The sequence below is a fragment of the Acinonyx jubatus genome, chromosome D3 (assembly GCF_027475565.1).
Source record: "Acinonyx jubatus isolate Ajub_Pintada_27869175 chromosome D3, VMU_Ajub_asm_v1.0, whole genome shotgun sequence".
Taxonomy (NCBI): domain Eukaryota; kingdom Metazoa; phylum Chordata; class Mammalia; order Carnivora; family Felidae; genus Acinonyx; species Acinonyx jubatus.
The window spans coordinates 71,056,078-71,074,609 of record NC_069392.1 but is presented as its reverse complement, the minus strand read 5'-3'; the positions used below and the strand labels follow the sequence as shown (position 1 = coordinate 71,074,609).

General features: G+C 36.0%; 1 long non-coding RNA gene across 1 annotated transcript in view; it reads left to right on the top strand.

The window, feature by feature from the left end:
- Positions 1–2,041: 2,041 nt before the first annotated feature.
- LOC113602273 (uncharacterized) overlaps positions 2,042–18,532 on the top strand; it is a 54,011-nt gene continuing 37,520 nt past the window's right edge. Inside the window, exon 1 of the long non-coding RNA XR_008291468.1 lies at positions 2,042–3,720. This is a non-coding gene — a long non-coding RNA (uncharacterized LOC113602273). The remainder of the gene's footprint in view (positions 3,721–18,532) is intronic.

Here is an 18,532-nt window from a genome sequence, read left to right as displayed (position 1 = left end):
AACTTAAAAATATTAAAAAAATAAAATGTTGGACTTTATATTAAAATGTGAGCACAAAAAGAGACTTAAAATTATAGGTCAAAAGTTACGAAGTATCATTTACACAAGATGAGTAAGTTACAGAGATCTAATATACAGCATGGTGAGTGAGAGTAGTTAATGATGTTGTCAGATACTTGAAATCTTTATGGAAATATTTTGATTATAGATTTCCAATGGATCTTAAATGGAATCTTCTCTATACACCATGTGAAGGTGACAGATATGTTATTTAGCTTGATTGTACCAGTCTTTTCCCAATGTATACATATACCAAAATATCAAGTTGTATACCTTAAATGTATACAATTTTTATATGTCAAAAAGGCCACCAAGAAGGCAAATGTATATTATACTATTAATGGTCACTTTTTACTTTTAAATGGTGACATACAAGTTGTAAAAGTAAAAGGTAGCTTCATTTCACAGCTTGAATTTATTTTTCTTGTGAAATCATATCTTACTATTTCAGCAGATTATTTACCATCCAACCAAACTCTTTCAAAAAAGCGGTAACCTGTCACCATTCTTTTTTGGTTTTAGTTTGCTTGTTTATTTATTTGTTCATGCACGTATTCATTCACACAACGCATTCTTATTGAGTGCCATATGTCAAGCACAGTACTATTAAGTGGGGACCCATTACTGAACAAAGCTCCCCTAATTCCCTAATTCCTGCCTTCACAGAGCATTCATTTCAGAACATAGAGACAGACCATAATCATCAAACTTATTAAATAAGTGTACTGTTGGCTATATTAAAAGATAACAAGGGTTTTGGGGAAAATACATCAAGGTAAGGCAGATTGGGAATTCTGGGTACCAGGTGGTAAATTTTCATGGTGTGGTCAGGTTGGACCTTATTAAAAGGTGACATTTGAGCAAGGAAGTTAAAGAGGAGGGTAGTGAGAGAAGATATATATAGTGGAAAAGTGTTCCAGATAGGAAAAAAATAGCCAGAACAAAGGAAATGCTATCACTATGAAATATATTAATAATTGATTCCCAATTAATAAGAAAAATATTGATGTGGAGTTTTTCAGTAAACGTTATTTAAATTGCCCTTAAGGCCTGAAGATCCCTAATATTTCTAGCACATTTGGTAATAAATTTGTTTCTCTTGGGAAGATGATAGCAATAAAAAGCAATGATAAACTTTTGTCCTCAAGCAGGTCTGACAGTGATCTGTGTGAATGCTTCTGAAAAAAAAATGACTTTTATGGTATTGAAACAACTGAAGTTATAAAATGTTTGCAAAGTCCTGATGACAAATCTATATGCAAAAATCTGTGCCAGGTTAGTGTTTACCGCTGCAGCTGAAGAATGGCCTGTCCATTCTTTTCTCCTCAAAGGCGGTAATGAAGTTACTATCGGAAGTCATCACTACAATCACTGCCATCATAGGACAAGACTGAAGAAGGGTCTGGAAGCTACACGCTCTTGAATCAGATGGCCTAATAGGAGGCAAGAACTCCTCAAGGGTCTGACTCACAGACTGGGGGAAGTGTAGTTTAGATTATACATGTGGAGAAAATTTCAATCCACAAACAGAGTTGAAAACATATGAGAAATGCAGAGAGCAGAAGCAGTTTGCCCAACAATGTGTTGTATGATATTTGGTGTAAGCAAATAGTATCAAAAGAATCCTTTGAATAGAGGTGACCTATGTGCCTTTTGCCTATTAAAAAAGCCTGAAAATTTAATCCAGCCTTAGTATTTTATTTGTTATTATTATTTTTTTTTTGTAATTTTTTTTTCAACGTTTATTTATTTTTGGGACAGAGAGAGACAGAGCATGAACGGGGGAGGGGCAGAGAGAGAGGGAGACACAGAATCGGAAGCAGGCTCCAGGCTCTGAGCCATCAGCCCAGAGCCTGACGCGGGGCTCGAACTCCCGGACCGCGAGATCGTGACCTGGCTGAAGTCGGACGCTTAACCGACTGCGCCACCCAGGCGCCCCTGTTATTATTTTTTAATGCTATTTGTTTTTGAGAGAGAAAGAGAGAGCATGAATAGGGGAAGGACAGAGAAATTGAGGAGACAGAAGATCTGAAGCTGGCTCTGTGCTGATAAGTGGCTAGTACTATGTGGGGCTTGAACTCACTAACTGTGAGATCATGACCTGAGCCAAAGTCTGGCACTCAGTTGATTGAGCCATCCAGGCGCCCTAACCTAGCCTTGAGTATTTTAACTCAACCAGCCATTCAGCAGTGCTCAAAATATTTTTCTCTCCCTAATCAGCTCTGTCTCCCATTTTGCGCGCACGCGCGTGTATGCGTGTGTGTGTGTGTGTGTGTGTGTGTGTGAGAGAGAGAGAGAGAGAGAGAGAGAGAGAGAGAGAGACCTAGCACTTAGTCATCAGGTGCTTAGAAAGGTAAGCCTGTTTTCACTAGAATTTAGCTACCGAGTTTCCATTTGACAGTTTCCAGACCATTTGTTTCTATGTTGGTGATATCAACACATTGAAGGAATTATTATTTTCACTTGGAAAAAACTCTCAAGTTTCATTTCAGTATTGAGATGAGCCCAGGTTTTGGAGGAAAAGGTACCAGATCATTTTTTTCCTGATGACTAGGGACTATCCCCTCCTTATACCTTGGTGTGTGGAGCTCAAAGGCTGCTGGGAAAGAGGGTAGGTGAGTTTTCACAATAAACCAAGAGGACTGTGGGAAGAAAAGGATTAAGACCTTGACACAATTTTTTGAGGGAGGTGGGGGTGGTGGAGACTGAATGTTGGAATATTCTGAGCACAGTAAACCCTTAGAGACCAGCAGATGGGAAAGGCCACCCAGCAAAATCACCTAGACCCAAAGAGAAACTAACTATGAAATCAGGGCTTAGGTTATCCTACAAAAGAGCTAGTTGTGGGCATGACGTGAAGTCGGTAGAGAGACACCCTCTGCCCACTCAACCCTGGAACTTTGGTCTAAGCTTATGCATGTATTCCACACCACAGATCAGAGAACACACGATTCGATCTGCCAGTGAAGCAGATTGAATGTTAAGACTTGTAAGGGAGCTTTTAGAAGAAATTGCTCTCTTGCTGGTGGTGGTGAGATACCGTGAGCCTGAAGGTAAAAAGGTACGTGATCAGCCAGCCAGCCTTGTGGAAGCAGAACTGAGAAATGTTTTCTACCGTTCTTTCATCCCTTTCCTGGTTCCTTCTCAAATATCATTTGCCCAGGGCATCTGTAGACTTGATGGAAAAGGAATTCTCAGTACGAGTGACCATGTAAGTGTGTTTGGTGTGGCTCCAGTAACTCATGAGCCGCATCTGTTTCAGGGAATAAGGTTTCATTCATAGGTCACTTTTTGTAGTTCCATTTTGATCTTATTCACATCTTCTTATATGTTTTGTTTGATGAAAACTGTGCCCAAGCCAGTGGAGACTTAAAACTGATGTTGTTCAGACCTGGTTCTACTGACTTGTCTCTCCCAATAGTGCTGTACACGGTTGGTTGGCTACCACCGTTTAGTGGCAGTGATGATGGCCTTGGTAGTGGTGGCTATAGGTTTCTTGTGGAGACCGGAAGCAGAGAGTTGGAAATGCATTATTGGGTGACGCTTTATTTTTAAAAGTAGCTGAAATACGTTTTTGTTTTCAAGGTGCCTGAGACCAAAAGAAATGTCCCTAGCATCAAATCCCATATACATGCAAAGAAATCCTGTTAATGCTTTTTGGTAAATAAGTCAAACAACACTGAAACTTCCAATGTGTTCTCCACTAGAATGCCTCACCTTCTCCATTAGTTTTCATTTCACCTGTGGACTCAAATTTCTCCCATTCATTTTGAGAATTCTGGAGAGAAGTTTGTGGCTTGATAACAAGCAAATAGGCAGCAGTGCTCTGAACCCTCAACTTCACAGGATGAAGAGCTCCCGATGCTCCAGGGATAGCAAATATTTCATGGGATACGCTGTTTGATCTAATTCTTCTTTTTTTTTAAGCAAAGGCTCTCTGAGGTGAAAACAAATTTGTAATTGGTGATACACATGGTGGCAAGTTGACTCTTACCATTGTGAATCGTAGGGAAGATTAAGAATTTAACCAAGAGCTGGTGTTAAAGAGAACTCAGAGGTGAAAGCCTCTCTCTCTCTCAACTTCTCTTCCCTTCAATATACACTGAACAACCAAGACTTTACGCTGCCTCTTAGCTCATTAGGATGCCATGCTGAGCCATCTTCATTTTCACACTGTCTTTTGCTGTGATTTCTCTTTTCTGCCTTTTCTTTTTTTAAATCTTCTTTCCTACTATGCCCCAAACCAACCATTCTTGTCCTATATTACATTCTCTCAGAGTGTTTCTGGGGTCCAGAATGAATCTTATAAACTAAGGTATTGCTGGATAATTGCTATAGTTTCCATATCACAAAAAATATTTGCATCTTAAAGGAGTAATTCTGGAGGTGGCATGCCATATCCTAAATTAGAATTTTCAATTCTGGGATATTCAATTCTGGAATAAAGGTTTTCGTAGTCCTTCTTGGATAATATTACCTGGGTACTCTGCTTATATTGTGCATATATAAATGGGCATGGAATGTGTAGCTTTAAAACTCTGGGCCACTGAGCCAAGTTTCAAAGTGTAGCTATACAGTGAGTAATACAGATAATGACTTTTACACAATGCATAGACTTCTTCATATGGCCCTCAATCTTGAACACTTTCCATATGAAAAGTTGAGAAATATGTACTATTTCAGCAACAGCAACAACAATAAAACCTGCATGGGGCTTCCTACCTTTTGTGTTGGGAATAGATTGCAGATGTTCCCTGAAATATTGATCCCTTTATCCTGTTGACTCTCAAACTTTAGCATGAATCAGAAAGCCTAGAAAGCTTGTTAATATACATAGTTTCTGTCTCAAGCGGAGCCTGAGAATGTACATTTCTTGTAAGTTTTTAGGTGCTCTTGCTGCTGCTGTTGTTTTGGGGACCACATTTACAGAATTGCTTTAGCCTTCGGGGCACTTAAATTGAGTCATCAAACAAGGACTCAAGGAGCCCGATCTGGCAGTGCTTGCTCTCACATTGCCTGCTAAGCACTGAGGAGATGCTCTACCTTGTGGAAATCTACTTTAGAATCCAGTCCAGGCTGCTGCTGGAAGAGTTTACATTCAGAACACAGCATACAACTCAAGGTGAATTGCACAGGTGTGAGGGTCAGAGAGGCCACAAGAAAGGTCCTGGAGGGTGTTATTTTAGGACTGGGCTCCTCAAGCTGTTTGAGACATGTTTCATTAGTGCATACAATCTAGCTGCAGTATGACCATTCTAAAAATGGATGCATTTTCTGCAAATTAGATGTTCTCCCTTATTTTGGAATATCTCATCTACAAAAGTTTATTTGGGTTTGAAATCCATTTGCATTGCTATAAGAAATTTCAACATTACATTGGTAAAGGAGAGTAAAGGAAGTGCTTTTAGATTTTTTTAAGTATAACTTCAATTGGCTAGTTTTTAAGCAGCTATAAAATGGGAAAATGGTTTTAAAATTTTTTATCTATATGTGAACAAAGTTTTTTACTTGATGTGACTCTTAAGGATTTGAAGAAAGATCACCATAAAAATCATGATTAGGAAATGCTTGTAGTCAGCTTAATCATAAAATCAAACATAAAAATCTATTTTCATAAAAGGAAGCTCAAGTTTCTCATTAAAGAAAAAAATGAAAAGTCTTTATTTTGAAGTTTTATATAAATTCAATAGTTAATACTCTTTCTATCACTTTTATTTGACTTTTCTAACATTGTTATCTTACATCAAGAATGTAATTTTTTCCCCACCAAGCGCTATATAGATATTCCCAAATCCATTCCAGTTTATCCCAGTTCTCATACAAATATAATAATTTTGTATGTCTACTCTAACTTGAAAATGGTTGGGAGACACTGCCATGGTCCCCAATGAATGTGAATCAGCCAAGTAGTATTTAAAATGATGTCCCCAGGGTGCCTGGGTTGCTCAGTTGGTTAAGCATTTGACTTCAGCTCAGGTTATAATCTCAGTTTGTAGGTTTGAGCCCCATGTCGGGCTCTGTGCTGACAGCTCAGAGGCTGGATCCTGCTTTGGATTCTGTGTCTCCCTCTCTCTCTGCCTCTCTCTTTCTTTCTCAAAAATAAACATAAAAAATTAAAACTAAAATAAAATAAAATTATGCTCCCCACTTCTATGTCTAGAACTGTAGAGTAAACCCCCTTAGAGCAGATTTGTGCTATTATGGGACAATCAATTGAATTATCCCTCTTAAAAATAATTTTAAGGTAAGTAGGTACCCATTGCTTTAGGGAAAATATGAAGCAGCATCTATATATGGTTTGACAAAGACACCAGTTTTCCTCAATTATACAGAAATGAGCATGGGAATGAAGTAGATAAATCTGCACAAATGACAAGGATCTTCCTGGGAAGAAAGTGATAAGGACACCAACCATTTTCCTTTTGAGATTCACTGTTATCATAATGAAGCTCTGTGGTAGATTAGAATGGCTCCAACTAATGCCCCCAGGGATCCCCAGAAAAGAATTCATCTTATAAGAAATGAAAAATTCTGATTGGTAGCTTGGATTTATGGCTGTCTATGTCATGAAAGGAAGAATTATTTAGGAATAGCATTTTTCAAAAGTGAGAGATCTCTTTCTAATCCAGATACTCTGACATGGAGGCCAGAATAATGAATACATTTTGTGAATAAAACTAAGTATGATTTCAAATTTATCTGTAGTTTATGTGGCTATTTTGGGGCTAAGTGGAATAGTGCATATAAAATACTTAGAAGAGTTAATGGCCCATGGTAAGTGCTTAATAAATGCTAGTCACTGCTAATGTCAAAACAAATTAAGTATGAATCCTTACTTAGGAACTGAATATTTGGGAGCCCAAGTAGAATACTCCCTTAACTGATCATAATATTGAAAGTAATGAGGTTATTTTTCCTCAAAACAAAACAAACACAACACACACCAGGTTCAGAAAGAACCTCTTAAAATCTTTGTGAGATTAGTTTTCAATGACAATAATTGTAGCCTAAAATGGGGCCCAGTGGTGATGGATCAGATTCTTCATTTGTTTCCTTGGCATTTAGAAACAAGGATGATTTTTGTTGTTGTTTGTTGTTGTTGTTGTTGTTATAAATAAGTTTCTTTGTCCTTCAATAATTTCAGTGGGCAAAGGAAAGATAGAGTGAGAGGAGGGAGGAGGTGGGAGGAAGAAGGGGAAGAAAAAGAGATTGAGAGAGAGAGAGAGAGAGAGAGAGAGAGAGAGAGAGCTGTCAGATAACTAACTTGGCCAGGTAGAGGCTTGAGTCATGAATTAAGATATTATAAGGAGGTTTGACCACAAGGTGGTGAAAGGTGTCAACTGGGTGATATAATAATAGACCTATATGAGAAGCATTTTTAGAATTAGAGAGCATTGTGGAGGAGAGTGGACATCTTTACATTTTTTCATTACAGGAATTTCTAGCTTGAGAGGCAATTTAGGAAATCAATAACTAGAACTTTAGAAGAATATTTGAAGGACACTGAGAATAACGTATGAACTTTAAACAGTTTTACACAAAAAGATTTAGGATAGAAATGCCTAGAATGAATCCACATACTTAAATGCATGAAGGTGAACATGTAGATGCAGAATGATAAGGATTAGTGGAGTTGACACAATACACAGTGTAAAAGGTGGATGATGTACCAAAAAAAAAAAAAAAAAAAAAAAAACCAAAAAATAAAAAACAAGGAAAATCCACAACAGAGATACTTCCTACAACCATTCCTAAAGATGGATTTGAATTAATACTGTCACTACCAGTTTAATTTTCTTTTTGCCGTTTCAGATATTTCTCTCTCTGTCTCTGTCTCTCTGCATACAGACCCAAGTACACACATATACATAGGCATGTGGTTGTACCTTTTTACATATGTGCACATGTATGGTATCTATGTTTACCCTTAGTTTTATTGGTAAATAGAATGTGGCTTATTTTACAACAGCTTAATTACTTCCCAGTGAATTTTTTGCCCATTTGTTTGTTTGTGTTAATCACATAATATCTAGGTAAGAAAACATCTTACTGGATCCCGAGATCCAGAGAATCAGCACCTTTCAAATAGTGTTGCCTTTGCCATTCCTCTCACTATCACTAGGTCATATTTTATATTTATGCCAACAATAATGCCAAATGTAGCCACGCTTGACTATATTCTCCTTATCCCTGCATATTTCAGGGAAGAAAAAATGATAGAGATGTTGTACATGTAAATTTTGCATTTGGGTTGTAAAGGATGGGTTCTTTTCTCTGAGAACTTCTTAAAACCACAAGTATCAATTGCACATAACTACTGCACTCAAGGGGAATTTGGAAGTATGTGAGTTCATTACAGTGTAGACTTGGACATAAAGTCTTCATCATCAACATACCCAGTTTTGGCCTAGGGTGGGAAACTGTGTGAAAATATTCTTAACATTCTTAATCAAGGTCAACCCTGTAGTTATGACCACACAAAAAATTGAACTCAAAATTTTAGTACTTATCCTTACTAATTTCACCAATACAAATGGCTCTGAATGATTTAGAAATCGACCTTTTCTTTTTCCTTCAAAGGCACATTTTTAAGGAATGCCACGAACACTTACCAATCATTCCAGCTTGGATTTGGAATTGATGATCAATAAAGTATTCATCATTTTCTCAGTTGTTTTTCCTTCTAGATTTACTACTAAATGTATCCTCTCTATTTTCATTTTGAAATGGAAAGAGCCCAGCCTTAATCTTTCCAGGATACTAGTATAGCATACATCAAAATGATACATGAGAAGATTGGGACTTATTTTTGAGTTTATACATTTATTTTGAGAGAGAGAGAGCAAGTAGGGGAGGGGCAAAGAGAGCAGGAGAGAGAGAATCCCAAGCAGACTCCACGCTATCAGTGCAGAGCCCAACGTGGGGCTCAGTCCCACAAACCATGAGATCATGACCTGAGCCAAAACCAAGAGTAGGATGCTTAACCGTTTGGACTTTTAACAACAAATCTTCCATTATTAACAGAGATTACTTAGATTTTCAGAAGAACACAAACAGTTAGCAACCTATTAGATGAGTCTGGCAATGGGAAATAGCAATGCAATAATTTAGCCTAGAATTCCCTTCTTCCCTTGATTGTTGCCATTTCCATCTTGAGTTGTATAAAACATTGCAGATATGTTTACCTGGTCTAATAAATAGGGAATGTTATAGAGTTGTGCCAAATTGTCAGTGGTTTGTAATGCACATGTTTTCTGAACCTGGGAGAGTTCTAATGTGAGGTGGGAGTGGGGAAGGGTCTCTCTCTGACTCACACATAGACTCTCAATTCTTCCATGTTTACCGCTTGCACACTACAGGTTTTATTTTAAGGACAGGCATCGTCCAATGCACTTCCATCAAACACACTTGGCAAAATTATGTTTTCTGAGATATCCCACCTCAAATTTATCATAACTTACTTCCTGCCTCCATGTGAACATAATTTATAGTAGAGAAGAACAACAGGAGAGATAGATGGAATCATTGTTCTTTCTTTCGAAGTCTTAGAGTCATGAGTAAATTATTCCTGTAGTCTTTCACTATTACCTGAAGCCCTGGTGTTTTGTTAATATAACCAATATTTGAAATAAAACTCAGAAATGAAAGACAAATTCTGAAAATAGGCTAATCCTTAGATTTTATTATTTACAAATATAAAAAATACAAAAACATCTCTCTATCTACCGATCATCTATCAATCATCTATCATCTCTCAGTCTGTCTCCATTCTAACAGTCTTCATCAGCTGTTAAAACTTTTATTTAATTTTTACCACTTAAACTCTATAGTTCATATTCTTGACATCAAATTGCTTCATTCTGGCAACTGTAGAAACATTAATATACCTTATAGTATTCTGGTTATTATCTTTAGCAGCCGTTAACTCCCACAGGAAGTGGGGAAGTTATGAGTTTCTTTTTTCTTGCACATTTCTAATATGAAAAAAAATTGAAAATAATCCTAAAAGAGGAATAAAAATAAAATTATAATATGGTAACTTGCTGTATTATGTCCATGTACCAAAGCTGAAGGAACATGGGGAAACCTAAGTAACAAGTAATTTTGCATTTTTATAGCTTGAGAAAAGAACATTTTACCAATTTTATTGGAATATGGGCAACAAGGAGGGTTAATAAATAATTTTAAATAGAAAATTATGTTAATCTTAATTCACATTACAAAATAGTAAAGTCAGTAGACAGACAAGCAGTCACACATAGGTACAGTTTTTTTTTTAAATCTAACAGAAGCTATAGGACTGTAGTCTTTTCTGTAAATGGATTTGAACACCACAAGTACCAAATACTGCATTCAAGGGAATATAATTACAGCTGAAGAGTTGAGAACTCTCAAAATACAGATGAAACTCGATACTCCCAAAAGATTGTACTGGCTGAAAGTTTAAATGGGTTAAATAAGGGTTTAGATAAATCCCTGGATGACTGAGCCATAGCCAGTCATTTAAAGGCAATTAGAGATTTAAAGGTGAAGGTCTTGGGAGGATTATGTCACAGCAAAGGCAAAAGTCCCGTAGGGCACTTTAAGAGCCAGGATTCTGCCCAATTCTTTCATTCTTAAACAGAAGCCTTAGATACCTCATTCTCTGGGACTTTATATATATTTGAGTGTTTGGTCTGGTCCCCAGGAAACACAGTAGCTACTCCAGGTTAAACCTAAAGTAGTACTAGATGATCTCCTCCTAATTAATGAATTCCATTATCTATCTAGGAAGATAGAAAATCATTCCTAGAGTTCCTTTTGTAAAAAGAAATGTAGGTTTGAGATTACCGCTCCATTCTTGTTTGCATATTTTTTCTCCCTAATTTCCTCCATTAATATTATACTTAATTGTAGAAGTAATTCAGATATAATTACATTTTACAAGTAAGAATAAAGGGGAAGGAATCATGTAACATGACTGAAAAGAAATAATTTTGACCATTTCCATTTCTGTTACATTTCAAGTCCCCAAAGATTTGAGTATGTGATCAACTGTTTGCAAAACTGTCCCAAGTTCTTTATCTTTACCTCTACTTCTACCCTTTGCAATGTAATTTGCAGTTCTTCCAATCAAGGGTGGTCTATTTCCCTAACTCTTGTTTAGTCTGGTCTTGTTACTAGCTTTGGCCAATAAATTCAACAGAAATGATGGTGTGCCAATTCCAGGTATGGAATGGCACTATTTCAAACTTCTTTTTGAACCTCAGCCACTGACACAAGAACAAGCCTGCCGGAACATGAGAGGCCGCATAGAGAAAAACTGATCATCTTCAAGGCTAACTAGCTCACAGATGATCAGCCAGCTGATAGTAGATGCATGAGTTAGCCCATCTGAAATCTTAATAATTGTGCACATGATTTACATATCCATAATTAATAACAGATGCTTATTTTATGACAGTGCATTTTGCTGTGGATTGTTATATAGTAATAACTAAATAATAAAGGGATGAAGCATGTAATTGAGTTACTTGTTAGCTATATATTATCATAATAAGTATGTGGCTTTGTACTCTCTTCCCTCAGTATTTCCTTGGTGATATTAAATGATTTTGAAACATGTGACCACATATTAAATCCAGGAGAATAAGGAGAAAACTAGACACCAAACTTAAGGAAGTGAATCTGACAAAAAATATTATTCTTTCATTTAATGGATTATCAGAAAAATACAACTGTCTACTTATATGTACTAAATAACATGTCCTTAAAATATATAAAAAACAAAAATGGTAGTAAATTAATTATAATGAGATGCTTTAAACACTCTACTTTCAATAGTTAAGAGTTACTTATCATTTGAAGAACAAAATTACCAAAAAAATGATTATCAAAACCAACTTACTAGAATATTCCACTCAACTGCAGAAGGCTGGTTTTTTTCCCTCAAACACCCAGAGGATATTTATAAAAACTGACCACAGATTGGGTCATAAAGCAAATCTCAACAGACTTCCAAGAATTAGAATCATATGGAATAGTATATTCCTTGATCACATGGATGAATTCATGCGCACACATATATATAGGATAAAGTGGGGCATTACATAATGATAAAGTGGTCAATTATTCAAGACAGTATAATATGCATGTGCCTAAAAGAAGCATCAAAATATGTGAATAAAAATGCATTAGAACTACAAGGAGAAACAGATGAATCCAGTATTATTTCTGGGTATGTCAACACCCTTTCAGATATGGAGAGATCTAATAGGTAGAACATAGTTTAACTTAACAATACCATCAATCAACTGAATATAATGGCCACTTATAGGCTAATTCATCCAACAACGGCAAAATACACATTCTTCTCAAGCTAACATGGAGAATTTACCAAAATAGACCACATTGTGGGCCATAAAACACACCATAACAAATTTAAAGGAATAGAAATCATACAATATCTTTCTCAGATGACAGTGGAATTAAGTTAGATCTCAATAAAAGAAAGATATCTAGAAAATACAAAAATATTTGGATATTAAACAACATACTAATTTTTTTTTAATGTTTATTCATTTTTGAGAGAGAGGGAGAGAGAAACAGAGTGAGTGGGGGAGGGGCAGTAAGAGAGGGAGACAGAATCTGAAGCAGTTTCCAGGCTCTGAACTGTTGGCACAGAGCCTGAGACAGGGCTCGAACCCACAAACCATGAGATCATGACCTTAGCAGAAGTCAGACGCTTAACCCACTGTGCCATCCAGGTGCCCCTAAAGAACACATTTTTAAATAATGCATGAATCAAAGGAGAAATCTCAAATTAGAAAAATATTTCAAATAAAATGAAAATGTAACATCAATATTTGTGGGATTTGAATACATATAAAGTAAAACCTTGGATTATTAGTAACTTGTTCTGTGAGTGTTCCACAAGACAAGAAAACATTTCTAATACATTTTAACTTGATAAATGAGCAATGTCATGAAATACAAGTAGTACCTGACGCTGAATGTCACATAGTCAGAATTGAGCCAATGGTTCTTGAAATTCACTTTGATATACAAGTAGTTTGAACTAGAAGCATGTTTCTAGAACAAATTATACCCGCACACCAAGGTTTTACTGTATTTAAAAGACTAAAGATCTAAAATCAATAAGCAAGGTTCTACCTTAGGAACTAGAAGGAGAGCAAATTGCATTCAAAGTAAGCAAAAGAAGAAGAGGAAGAGAAAGAAGAAGGCAGAATAAAAAGTGGAGCAGAAATTAATGAAATTAAAAATAGGAAATCAATAGAGAAAATCAATAAAATCAATAAAACCAAAAGCTGGTTCTTTGAAAAGGCCAATAAATTGATAAGCCTCTAGACACATCTGATAAAAAAGAGAGGACACAAATAACTAATATTAGAAATGAAAGAAAGAATATCATTGCAGATTTCATGTACATGGAGATGATAATAAAGTGGTACTCTGAACAACACCCACAAATTTGATAACCTTCAACCTATCATCTAAAATTATGTTTCTAGAAGAAAACATAGATTATCTCTGTAAACATGAAATAGACAAATATTTATTAGACTTGAGTAAAAATGCACGAAACATAAAAATGGATAGGTGGTTTTTAGTGGAGATCAACAATGATGCTTTTTGAAAGACATTTAAAAACTGAAAAGGCAAGTGAAGAACTAGGAGAAATATTTACAGTACATATATCTGATAAAGCATTTATATCCTCAAAAATTATAATAATATGGAGTTCTACATTTATAGTCCATGCACTATTCTGAGAATTCAAGTTCCTAATGAAAGGTTAAAACAAACAAACAAAAATGGCAAAAATCTTACAAGTTTCCAGCACATGTTTAAGCTGGCAAATATTTAAAAAAATTTTTTTAACGTTTATTTATTTTTGAGAGAGAGAAAGAGACACAGCACGAGCAGGAGAGGGGCAGAGAGAGAAGGAGACACAGAATCCGAAGTAGGCTTCAGGCTATGAGCTGTCAGCACAGAGCCCGATACAGGGCTCGAACCCATGGACTGCAAGATCATGACCTGAGCCAAAGTCAGATGCTTAACCAGCTGAGCTACCCAGGTGCCCCCTAAACTAGCAAATATTTTAAAGAGAGCTTCTGGCATGATACACAAATGTGTTTCTGCACAAAAACAGTACCCTTTCATGCTGGATTCATCAGCTGTTTTCCTTCATACCTACTATATAAACACAGCCTCCCTTTACAAAACAGTAGAATAAAATAGAAATTTCCCAGAGAAATTTTTTCATAGAAAATAATCAGGGAGCATAGAAAAAGCTGGAAATATATATTCATTCTTATATACATATACACAGGCATACAGATTTTTTTCTAAAGTTGCAATCTTTGTGTTACTTTTTATGAAGACGCTGTTGTAGTAACTCCTTCTCAGAACATGATAAGCCTATGGGATGTCTGAGATGCATCACTGGTGAGGCGCCCACAATTTTCTTGCATCCTCCATAACCCTGGAGGAGAAGGCCATTACTGTGTCCAGTCATTTAAGACTCAGGAGAGCCTTGTTTCATGGCATACTGTTTAAAGGTTTCTTGATTACAAGTGAATTCTATGGATCTATTATGTTTCATTGGCAGTTTAAAAGGAAAATTTAATAGATATCCCTGTTTACATAAGGTTTTGGCTGATAACCATATTGAGCATCCTGTACACTCTTATGTTTTTTCTGAGTCCTTTTTGCTTCCAAAGATTGTGCTAACTGCTGTTGATGAAACAGAGGTCATTCTCACCATGGAACAACCGACTGCTTTTACCTTCATTGATTTTTGAATTGTGCTGCTCACCAGAGAGTAATTGTTAGAGTCTCTTGTGGACCAGGGAACTTCAAGCCCAGTTCACACAGCTTCTATTGCCCAAGTAACTTGCAGAAACTTTTTATAACCTAATTGTACTCATTTTCAAGGAAAGAAGATATTTTGTTCTTTTGGTAAGAAAGGAAAATTTACCTAAATAGACTCCAAAATTGCAACACCGAAATGTTTATATATTCTTTTAGTTTAGTGTTTCTTTAATTGAAGAGAGCTATACTGATATGGTAAACAACTCGAACAGTATAAGAATATGCACAATGAAAATCAAAACTCTCCCACACCGTGGGACCTCTAATCTTTAGTGGTCCTCACTGAACAGTTTCTTGCATACTGCTGGAAATGGTTCATATACATGTATGAGCATGTGTAAATTATATGATATATATATTACAGGTATCATATATGTATAAATAAAACACTAAGGGAAACATATGATATATATACTCCTCCGCATAATATGTTTTAAATTTATTTTTAATTTCCATGTGATAAAATTCACTCTTTTTGATGTACAGTTCTATGACTTTTGACAAATGCATAGAGCCATGCAAACAACATAAAGTACAGAACAATTCTATTATTCTTCTCCCCAAAAATGATCCCCTAAGATCTCTCTCTGTCTTTATTGTAATTTTCAGTAGAGTTAACATACAGTGCTGTATTAGTTTCAGGGGTACAGTCAAGTGATTCAACAATTCCGTATACCAGTGCTCATCAGGATAAGTGTCCTCTTAAACCCCACCACCTGTTTCATCCATCCACCACCCACCTCCCCTCTGGTAACCATCGGTTTGTTCTCTATAGTTTAAGAGTCTGTTTTGTGGTTTGTCTCCCTCTTTTTTTTCCCCTTTGTTTGTCAAGTCCTCCCTCAACCTTTCTTTAACTTGTGGAGTTCACTAATTCGTTTTCCTGTCTAGTTTTGCCTTTTCCAGAATATCATATAAATGGAATCATAGCATGTAACCTTTTTAGTCTGACTTCTTTCACTTAGCAATATATATTTGAGATTCCTCTGTGTTGTATATGTTGATAGTTCGCTTCATTTGATTGCTAAATAGTATTCCATTGTATGGATGTATCACAGTTTTTCTATTTCGCAGCTGACGGACAGCTGGGCTGTTTCCAGATTTGGTGATTAAGAACAAAGCTACTGTAAATATTTCATGAATAAATTTTTGTGGGAACCTGGGTTTTTATTTCACGTGGGCAAATACCTAGGAGTGGGTGCATATGACTTTTAACCTAATATATTTTGAATATTATTTAATATTAGCATCAAAAGCACACACAAACACATTCCACAAACATACTTTCTCCAGAGAGGATGTAACTCAGACTCTAGTACCTCTGTCAATGCCCAGAAATATTCCATGGTGTTAAGAGAGGTGTGAGTTTAATTTCTGTTCCTTTCTTTATTATAATTTTCTAAAATGAATTATGTATTATCTATCTACTAAAGAAGAAAACAATAGCAAACATTAATCAGCTCCAATTAAAACATGACTCTAATTTAAGTAGCTCACTTAATTACTTTAATACTTTTTAGATTTTGTAACTAATTTCAAGTAGCAGTTTCTCAAGTCTGTTTTGAGTTTATAGACACAAACTGCCTAACTGTTGGAACATTTTGCTCATTAAAGCTTTCTGCTAATGCTATTGTCCCATGTTTGCCAATGTCTCTGACTTGACTGGTTACAGAAATTTGAAAGCATTTAAGTCAATTAAATAATTGGTTATATGGACCAATGACAGGAAAGCACTCTTTAGATGTTTAAGCATCGTGTAAATAACCATTGGGTGATTTCCCCAAGGAAAAAAAATAATTATGAACAGAAATGGAAGTTCAAGTTCAGAGAACTTAAATAGAAGTTGATAAAGTTTTTCAGCACCCAACTCTGTCAGATTGCTTCTCCTGTAAGTATACGTGTGGAGGGGATCTCAAGGCACCTGACCCCTTTGATTTATAGATACTATAGTAATAAGGTTAATTTAAGACATTTACCTTATGTATTCCCACCACATTTTTACATTTAGGGATTAGGGGGCTCCTTGTTAAAGAAAATTCCTGACATACATTGCCTTCTTGGGTTTTTCCAAAATTCATATGTTGAAAACCTAGCCCTCAGTTTCTCAGAATGTGATGGTATTTGGAGATAGGGACTTTAAAGGGGTATTTAAAATTTAATGAGATCATAGGGCAGGTCCTAGTCTAATATGACTGGTGTCTATATAAATAGAGGAGATTAGGATATACATGTAGAAATTAGGTGACCATGAGAGGACACAGCTGGAAGGTGGTTATAAGCAAGCCAAGGAGAGAAGCTTCAGAAGAAACCAAACCTGCCAACATTCGATCTTGGACTTCTGGCCTCTATAACAGTGAGATGTAACCTCTACTGCTCAAGCTACCCAGTCTGTGGCATTTTGTTATGGCGGCCCTAGCAAAGTAATACATTTGTCACCATGGAGGACTGTTTCCACTTCCTGGTAGAAAGTGAAATATCACAGCCTGAGCTTCTGCTATGAAAACTTTGCTTAGAAAGAAATAGAAAAATAACAGTTACTTCCATGGTTACAAATAATGCTAAGCAAGTACAAATAGATTTGAAAGTTCTACTTTTTTTGAAGACTTATAAACAGATGATTGCAATAGGATTTAGTAGTAAATAAACCTTTGTTCTCTCCTTTCCTCATTTCCTGTCTTCCAGAAATGCTTATTTCTCACTATGAAATTTTTTTTGCCTCTTGACCTCCTTTACCTATTTTCCATCCCCAGCCCTTCACCTCTGGCAACCACCAATCTGTTCTCTGTATTTATGAGTTTGTTTGTTTGTTGTTGTTGTTATTGTTTGCTTTTTAGACTGCACGCATGAGAGAGATATGGTATTTGTCTTTCTCTGTCTGAATTATTTCAGTTAGCGTAACGCCCTCAAGGTCCATCTATGTTATCACAAATGGCAAGGTTTCCTTCTTTTTTTTTATGCCTGAGTAATTTATTTTTTAAAAGTTATTTTTATTTAGGTATAGTTAACACACAATGTTATATTACTTTCAGGTGTACAACATAGTGATTCACCAAGTATATACGTTATGCTGTGCTCACCACAAGTGCAGCCACTATCTGTCATCATACAACACTATTACAATATCACTGACTAAATTTTTATGTTGTACCTTTTATTCCTGTGACTTACTTATTCCATAACTGGAAGCCTGTATCTCCCACTCCCCTTCAACCATGTTTCCCATTCCCCCACTCTGCCTCCCCTCTGGCAACCATCAGCTTGTTCTATGTATTTATAGGTGTGATTCTGTTTTTTGTTTGTTTATTAATTCCTTTTTTTTAGATTCAACATATGAGTGGAATAATGTGTTCATCTTTCTCAGTTTGCTTTATTTCACTTAACATAATACCCTCTAGGTCCATCCATATTGTTGCAAATGGCCTGATCTCATCCTTTTTTATGGCTGTACAATATTCCATATTGTATATAACACATCTTTCTTATCCAGTCTATTGAATAATTTATTTTTTAGAAAAATATGTTTATTTGTTTTGAGAGAGAGAGGGAGAGAGAGAGAGAGAGAGCGAGAGACAGCATGCACAAGTGGGGGAGGGTCAGAGAG